The sequence below is a fragment of the Dendrobium catenatum genome, unplaced genomic scaffold (assembly GCF_001605985.2).
Source record: "Dendrobium catenatum unplaced genomic scaffold, ASM160598v2 fragScaff_scaffold_1409, whole genome shotgun sequence".
NCBI classification, from domain to species: Eukaryota; Viridiplantae; Streptophyta; class Magnoliopsida; order Asparagales; family Orchidaceae; genus Dendrobium; species Dendrobium catenatum.
The window spans coordinates 723193-732805 of record NW_021319871.1 but is presented as its reverse complement, the minus strand read 5'-3'; positions in this window follow the sequence as shown (position 1 = coordinate 732805).

Here is a 9613-nt window from a genome sequence, read left to right as displayed (position 1 = left end):
AGGAAAAAAAAAGGTTAAGGTTGAAATCATCATAAAATGAATGATAAACATTTAATATGAGAAGAATCCCAAGCTATTTTTATAATATAATATAGATAACATATAAAATTAAGTTGGCGAGTATACTCTTCTCATGATAGAGTAATTTAAGAATGTATTTAATATTTTGATGCATTTAATAATAACATTTAATTTATAAAATTGAAATTATGAAGGTAAAGAGCAATTATTTGGGCATCGAAGGGTACAAAGCGAGAAACGAGAAGGGACTCAGTACGGAGGTCCCCGTACACCAAACTTGCAGCCAAACACCGACCATCCTAAGGTGCCAGTAAAGGAAGGGACCACCAAGCAAATGAAAGAGGCACCTCGGTTGCCAACCAGCCCAGCTAGCAAGGGGACAGGGGATCTCCTCATCATCGTCCACCATACAAAATTCACATAAGAAATAGCAAACACCAAAAACCAATAGTTTAGTATTTAATTTCATATTTAGTAAATATTTGAGGCTTTTTAAAATGCAAAGTAATTTGAATATATTATAAAAATTGCAAGATAATATTATAAAATTTAACATAAAATAATTATAATTACCACTTAAATTGGTTAGGAAAAAATTTGCACCGTATAATAACAAAATATTTGTCAGAGGAAGGAGGTCTTGAGCATGGGTTATGTAACGATTACTTAATATAAAAAAAAAATACTTTAATATATATATATATATATATAAAATATAATTCATTGATTACTAAGATAGGTAGAGTGCTCTTTTCATTCCAGAAGGCGAAAAGGTTATGGAGATTAACTTCTCAAATTAAATTACATGATGTAATATTAAATATATTAATGTCATTTAAAGCTCATATATGTTGATAGCTTCAAAATGTCTTTTTGTGCTCAATTTGTATCAACACTGCCGTCTGCCGAGGTCCACACTGGATGAAAGAAAGTGGTAGGGTTTGCGTTAGGTAAGTCTACAGCCAGCCGTAAAACGTGCTCGATAGAAACCGACATGAACTTCTCTCTAAGAATAGACATTTAAATGAGTACCTATTGAGCTGCCTGTTTCCTGTGTCTCACTGAATATTCTGTAGACTTGTTGAATAAGACTTAGAGATGAGTCTGAAAGGGTATCACTTGAATATGGAGGTCAACCTTAGAAGTCTAAAGGTATTTTCGAGCCTTTGAAGTAGAATCTAAAAGCGGAAATTATAGTGGAGATGATAATTTTTAAAACAGTAATAGTCTAGTGAGAGGGATGTGACTCTTGGCTGATCAAGTCGATTAATAAGAGTACACAGTTTTAGGTATCTTGGATCGTATTTGTTCAGGAGTTTATGGTGAAATAGTGGGGGTCATTATTCAGCAGACTTAAGTTGGATGGTTGAAATGGTGGCGAATGCATCGGCTTTGTTATGTTGAATAGAAATGTACCCCATCAAACTTTAATCGGGAACAATTCTTATAAGATGGTTAGTGAGGGCCTGCAATGCTTTATGGATGCAATGTTCACATTAAAAGAATGATAATACTAACCGTCATGTCAATGATGGGTCAGAGATGAGGATGCTTAGATGGATGAGTGCTTACCCTTAGAGATAGGATACGAAATATGTGAGCATAGTACGGTCTGAAAGGTTTGGAGAGCTCCTCAGTATGAAAGATAAGATTAGAGAGAGTCAGCCTTAAAGATAGAGTTTGCGTTCACTTAAAAAGGCTGGCTTTCCCGAGACCCATTAGGAGAGTAGACGGCTATTAGATATTGACTTGTGTTAAGATAGGTAGGTGGTAGACCTAAAAAGACGTTGGTTAGAAATATTTAGGAAATGATCTTTCTTTAATTAGATTTAAACGTGAGAGTATTGGCTTTTAATAGGACACAATGGAGAAAATAAGGTTCTCATGTAGCCGACCCCACATAGTGGGATAAAGGCTCTGATGTTGTTGTTGTTGTTGTTGTAATTTTGTAAGGTGAAGAGGGCGGAGAAGAGTCATAAGCGAGGAGGCGGATAGGGAAGAAGCGGGTATTTAATTCAATCTGATTAGTAAACCCAGCATGAATATGAATATATAAGAAGTTAAAGCGTCCAATAACATCAAAGGATAAATAAATGAATTTTAAAAAAAATGTTTATATAATAAGGACTCTACAGTCGAAAAAATAGTAAAGGTCATTCAATTGCAACAATAAAAAAATAAATGTTTTATAGGAAGTGATAAATAATAGAATTCAAAGAGTCATATATGAACATTGTAGATTAATTTAAAATTTATAGATGAACAATCAAGATTCACTATGTGTGGAATCCAAGACACTTTTATATAGTAGTATAGGTTTTTACAATGGGGTTTTAAAATTTGTGAGTTTTTTATTAATTAGAAATTTATCTAGACTTTGAAAAATGGTGTTGTTGTACAATAAAAGTTTAAAATATTATTTTACACAATCCATGATAATTTTATTATTTATTAAAAATGCGTATTTAATTGTATAGTTCTAACACACACTTAATTATGCTTTAATTTTTTTTATATGATGAAAATGTGCATATGTAATTAAGGGTCAGAATCTTTTGAGATTCTATCTTTATTATGAAATATTCTAATGCCTACAGATATATTATGGTGCTGATAGGCATGTTCTGATGCCTATAGGAATATTTTGATACTATAATCATAAAATATAGTCATAAAGGGTCAGAATCCCTTGAGATTATATCTAATTTGAAAAATATAATATGAATTGCTATATGATATAAATTACAATTTATTTATATGCTAAGTATTATTAATTAAATAATTTGATAACTATTATGCTCTTATTACATTTTTTTAATACTATGATTTATTAGATAGCATTTAATTGCTTTTAAACATTAAGAAAAATATTTAATAAAAGGATTTAAAAAATTAGAATGATTTGTGTAGCCTATTGAGTTATTATAGCTCAATTTGATTTTTATTATGATTTTCATGATCTAGAAAAGAGAAAGAGCTCATTGATTAATAGTTTAGGATCTGAAATAAGTTCATATATATTTCTCTATTTTATTTTATGTACAATCTTGGATGGTTTATTATTTAATTATATAGCTTATGCATGTAGCCATGTATTGTATTGTAGATTTATTTTAATGAAAGAAAAAGAAATATTATGTATGAGTTTATTTTTAGTATTTGGATGTTTTTATTAGTTATGTAGTATGTAGTTTATTTAAAATAAATATTTGAAGGGAATTTTGAAACATTCAAAAACTAGATGTCCTAATAGGGTTTGGTTATGGGTGCATATAAGGATGTGAGTTCAACCCAAAAATTGTAGATCACTCGAATATATTTTAAATTTGAATTAGTTTATTATTTGTAAAATAACTAAGTTGAGCTATGACAAGATGTCCTTTTTTGTCATTTTTAAGCCATAGGTAGATCAGATTGGATCAATTCAAGATTGTCTCAAAAATGATTGTTGCAATCAAAATAACAAAAATGAGAGCTCATGACCACTAAACAATATCACTCTCACAACATCACATCACAATACCACCGTATCCCAAAAAAAGCTGCAAATAAAAGCAGTCACATCCACTCTCGTGACCTTCTCTCTCTTAGGCCTATCAAGATCAAGTAACAAAAGAAAAAAAAAAAGAATCCTATCACTCTGAGTCATGATCCCCTTCCTCCTCGTCATCATCATTCGACTAGGTCCAAAGAAATTATTAGTATTTTTGAGCAATATAAAATACAGTTAGTTCAGATTCTCCACAAAGGGATTCCTCTTGAACACCCCACTAAAGTTTTAATGAATTCAGTTGTATAGTGTAATACTTTTCTTGCATACCTAAGTAGTATGCTTGTCATTCTGTACTCCCCTCACAAAATTCAGTCACCCCCTCCATTTGCTCCCTCAACTCAGCTACATAATCAACTAAGGATGTAGGAGTCCTAGAACTCCTACTATTGTTACTGTTAAGCCTACTAAACAACATTGACTCTCTAGTGCCACCCTCCTCTAAAACTAATCATTTAAATATTTCAATTTTTTCTTTTAGTGAGGGTTGAAAAAAGAAAAAATTATTCTAGGGAAGGTCATGATGTTCATTCTTCAACAGTGTTTAGCACCCCAGGATAAAATGAGGAAGATACTTAGCATAATATGATTTATAGAGTGAATCCTGAATTGATGGGTGTTGGAGCATAAGGCTCCCAAGATTCGATTAACATGCATGTTGGCCATTGAAGAGTGCTTAAGATTATAGGATTATTTCTCATAAATGGCGTCAAATTGTTGTTGGCTAAAATATACACAATTATATAGTTAGATTTTTATTGACTTAGCATTGTATGGATATCCAACACACAAATAAAAGAAAAAACGAACACTCAAATTTTTACTTGGAAAGCCCTAAAAATGGAAAAATCATGGGGTCACGCCCAATTGAAATGATTCCACTATTGTTTGATTATATTACCAATAACTGACTTGTCTCTGAAATTGAGGACGATCAGATTACAATAATCAATCATCGTATTAATATCCTATTACAAACAAAGATAAAAAATCCAATGATGTTTAGTGGTTGGGAAAAAATTCAGCTTCAAATTTTCGTTGGGCCAAAGTTCGATGTCAATTGATAGTCGGGTAGAAGTCCGGTGTTAGTCGGCTGCCGGTTAGAAATCCAGCGACAGTCGGCGGCCCGGTTGGAGTCTGGCAGTGGTTGAGGAGGAGTCTAGTGGCAAGAGAACTCTCTTCCTTCTCCTCTTCTTGATTGGTCCCCTTCCATGAGAAATGATGGGTCTATTTATAGTTTTATGAGAATGACATATCAAGTTGTTGACCTCTTGTTTTCACCCAGACTTGGGTCAAGGGAGTTTACCTGGTCAAATTGACCAAGCTAGACCCTAAGACCACTTCCCTTGGGTTTAGTGGATCAAACAAAGTCTATGGAGCCCAGACCCAGGTCTTAAGTCAGCCTAGTTGACCAGGTCAACTTAAATTGACCCAACTAGCCCAAATTGCCCTATTTTCAATTCTAATCAATTTCAACTCATCCTTGGCTTAATCCTCCACTAGGGGTGTAAACGAGTTGAGATTTTGCCTTATCAAGCCTGCCTCATTTAATCCTTAATAAGCTCGAGCTAGAGATCGAGCTTGATTAGTGGACTCGAGATCGACTCGTTTACAAAATATCAAGCTCGAGCTCAACTCGAAAGCTCAAGCTTGAGATCGACATTGAGATCAAGCTCGTTTGAGAAGCGCTAACACATGTGATGCATATTATTATATATTAAAATAATATTATAAACAATCCTTTAGTTTTAAAATGATGTCCTTCTCATAGTATATTAGCATGAAAGAATAGATTATTGAATTGAAAAATGGCAACAATTTCAAAATTCATGATAACAAATATTACATGTGAAGGTTGTTTCTTTGTTGCGGGGATCCATGCAAAAAGGGACATCAAAATTTCATCTCTCGCGTTATTTCTTTAGTCTCGTAATGCTCCCCAAATTAAGATCCTGGAGGGAAAACCAATTTGGGAGGTATGTTTTGGGATTTTGTTGTATTAATGTATGCTTTAAGTAGGTTTTTTTTTCCTTAGGGTTAGAGTTATGTTATGTATTGTTGAATTTATTTTTGCTTGGGTTGAAAGGGCTCTAGCCGGCGGCTAAGGATTTGAGAGAGACAGATCATTCTCTCCAATTGAAGATCCAACTCTATTTTGTATTTTCATCAATATTTAAATAAAAAAGTGTTCTTGTATGTTTCTCTTCATTTTTTTTTTTTTTTTTAAAATTAAATTTCAGCAAAGGGCAACATGTTGATACTATGCCAACAACAAGCTGCATGTTACTAATTATTTCAAAACATCAAATTTGTTACTGATATCAGAATAGTAATTTGAAATTTAGAAACCAACCAGAAGATGTCCCCTAGGCATATTCTTTACATAAGATTAGGAATAATTAAAGAGCTAAATACTATATTAAATTGTCCAAATGAGCAACAACATGCAATTAAGAAGTGGCCAGACAAAAGAAGCAGCGTACAGAAAAGTAAAAGCTATCAAATCTAATAATACTACGGACGTGATTGATAAAATAAATAAATCAAGCTGTGTTACAAAGTTAAAAAGTTAGTAGTCAAATGAAAGTAGTTTTTTAGTTACATTTCCAAGAATTGTTATATATTTCTTACATGCAAATGGCTAAAGATAGCTGCCATAAAGAAAATAAAATGAAGCATACATAAAATTAGTGCTCACCTGAGCTCTGATTATATCACTCTTTGCCAATATCATGAGTGAACTCCTTCCCAAAGCTCAGAGTTGTAATGGATACATCGTCCAACACAATGTTGAAGTTTAATGTCCTTTGCGTCAAGATCTGGGAATTGCCTGCGAACGAAGTGGAGGGGGGGAATTTGAGGGCTTAGCTCATTCTATAAAATAAAAATTGGGTATATATGTGTAAACTAAAAGCAACAATCCTAAAGCTTGTGTCTGCACAATAAGAAATAGTGAAAAACCAATACCCAAAACCTGAGAAGAAGTAAATAGAAACTAACAGAGGAACTGTCTGGCCTAAACTCAGAAAAATAACATATATCTTCAAAGCGTCTCATAAGCATAAATCCCTTCGTTGTCAGAAGATCGTCCAAAGGGTTGAGGCAGTCCCTTGGTTGCCCATAGACCATCCGATGGGAGAGGCAAGCATCATCATCGTTCAAGGCCCAAAAATTAGACTGCCTGTTTCTATAGAAAAAACTCGAGAAGCAACAAAACGAAGTGGCACATAGCGCGTCAGCCAAGAGCAAGTTCATGGAGAATCAAGGTAGCATCCGACCACAAAATGGTAGGCAGACAACCAATTGAGAAAGAAACAACCATAATCATAACAAAAGCGTTAAGAAAAACCACACTTGACACTGTAGGCTCGGGCACCCAAACAAAAGAATCTTTGATCTAATCTCTACTTGTAATCCCTCTCTTAACTTAGGAAAATACTCCGTTAATTGTCATTCTTGTGTCACATCTAAATGTTACAAACTTGTATTCGAACGATCTAAAAATTGTCAGAATTCTCCTCTCGCTCTGATTCACTCTGATGTATGGGACTTGCTCCCACGATCTCTAATTAAGGATACAAATTTTACGTCATTTTTGTGTACAATTTGTTTAGGTTTACTTGGCTATTTCTTTTACGTCAAAAATCTGATGTTCTTGCTACGTTTATCGATTTAAAAATCAAGTAGAAAAATACACGTCTCATAAAATATAAACTATTTGTACGGATAGAGGCTTCGAATATGTGTATCATGTTTTTGCTAATTTTCTCTATATTTACGGTATTTTACATCAAATATTGTGTCCTTACACCCTTGAAAAAAAATGGATTAGCCAAAAGGAAACATAGACACATCATCGAAACCACGCTCACGCTCCTCCACATGACCTCGGTTCCTTACATCTATTGGCCTGATGCCATTTTAACTTCAATCTATCTTATTAACAGGATTCCATCCCCGATGACCAACAATCTATTAATGTTTGAAATCTTTCACAATACCAAACACGAGTACCATCACCTCAAGATTTATTGTTGCAAATGCTTTCCCCTCACCCCCCTCACATTCTCGTTATAAACTCCAGCCAAAAGCCACATCTCATGTCTTTATCGGGTACTTTGACACATATAAAGGCTACAAATGCCTTGATTATCATACCAATAAAATCACCATCTCCAGGAATACCACATTCAACGAAACTATATTTCCCTTTTCCACGGTTGCTCATTCTCCAGTCAAGGATCCGGCTGAACCCTCCCATATGCTCCTAACTCTGGTTTCTACCTCCCACTCCACCACATCAACTAAGTATCCTAAACTGAGCACAATCACTTCTGCTACCCGTGTAAAACCCGCAAAAACGTTGTTTTAGACCTTGCAAGCTTTTCAAAGCGCCGCGACGAGTTTTAAGTGAAAAATTTGAGGTTGTCGGATTTTGGCGAGAATAATTTTATAAAATTCTACGTAAAATTCAAAGAAAATTGAAATATAAAACTTATACTTAATTTTGCTTATTTTAGGAAATAAAAAATTGATAAGTCTCTTAATTCCAATAGTACCCTTAGTGTTTATTACGGCTTGGATAACTTAAGTGAGGAAAATTTGGTATTTTGGATATCCCCTTTCTCCCTAAATGAACCAACCAAACTTTCCCCCTCTCATTTTCACGCGTGAAGGGCTGAAACCAAGAGAGAGGCGGACAGGACGAGCGGCGCGGGTTCTGCTGTGGTGGCTCCGGCGGCGATCTTCCGGCGAGAGAAATAGTCCAAATCGAAGAGGAAGACGAAAGGAGTCTTCAGGTATGTTTAGTTTGAAGCGAATCCCTCTCGATCTCTAAATTTTTGGATGAAAAGATTTCTAGGGTTTAAGGAAACTTTGAATTTCTTTAAAGATTTAAATAGAGGATTGTTAGGGAATATTAGGAGTTGTGTTTTGTTTGTAAAAACAAAGTTTTTCCAAGAATTTTAGGGTTTTTAAAATTAGGGTTTTTCCCTAATATTTATTTTTAGGAAATCTTTTAACAAAGTTTGTTCCTAAGGGTTGAGGGAGTGTTCTAATGATGAGATTTTAAAATTTTTTTTCAAAATACTATTTTCCCTAATTTCTAATTAATATAAATTCGAAAATTAGTTTACCAAAAATATTAATTTGATTTATGGGAAGTTTAGGAATGCATAAATAACAATATTAATGAAAATATGTTTTCCAAATTTAGGGTTTTAAGGTAATTCCGAAAATAGCATTATTTTAAATTTATAATGAGTGTAGGGAATGATGTGTATTTCTTTTAGGTGTTGAATGCGTAGAAATGAGAAGTTCATAAGGATAGTAGGCGATGCTCGTTGTGTTGAGGTAGGTAAATGTGGCTCCTTTAAATTTAGAAGAAAAATTCCATTTCTTTCACTCATAACATGTTTTACATTATTATGCAAGCTCTAGCGTTCTTCCACTCACATTGCTTTTATATTCTTTTATGATTTAAGTATCATGCTTATGTTTCTATGATTGTATGTATAGATTTTTGAGAGTTAGATGTGTTTTGGATCCATCCTTTTGGAAGAACTCTTTATGTATTTATCTCTTTTGAAAGATCAATGAAAATGAAAATTTTATTTGGATTTGCTTTTAGTGGCTCTTTCATTTTCTTATAGTAAAGATGTTAATTTTTGTTGGATGATTTAATGTTATGCTATGATAACTTGTCTCTTTTCCCGTCCGACCTCTATTCCCGCCTTGCACTTGAGAGCTAACCGGGCCGGGTCGTGACAAGAGTGGTATCAGAGCAAAAGGATTTGAGAATATTGATTTCATGAAAGAGCCAATAGGATGATCCTATATGTTAGAGTAGGTATAAGATGCATGTTGTAAAACCCTTCAAAAAGCTGATTTTTTTAGTGCAGTTCGTCTGTACGAATTGGATTTAGTACTGGAGGAACTGAAGAAATTTGTGAAGAAATTCGTCATTTTCGTCTGTACGAACCTGGAGCAGTCGGGACGATCCGTTAGGACGATCCGTTAGGACGAAAATTGTCCAGAGAGAAA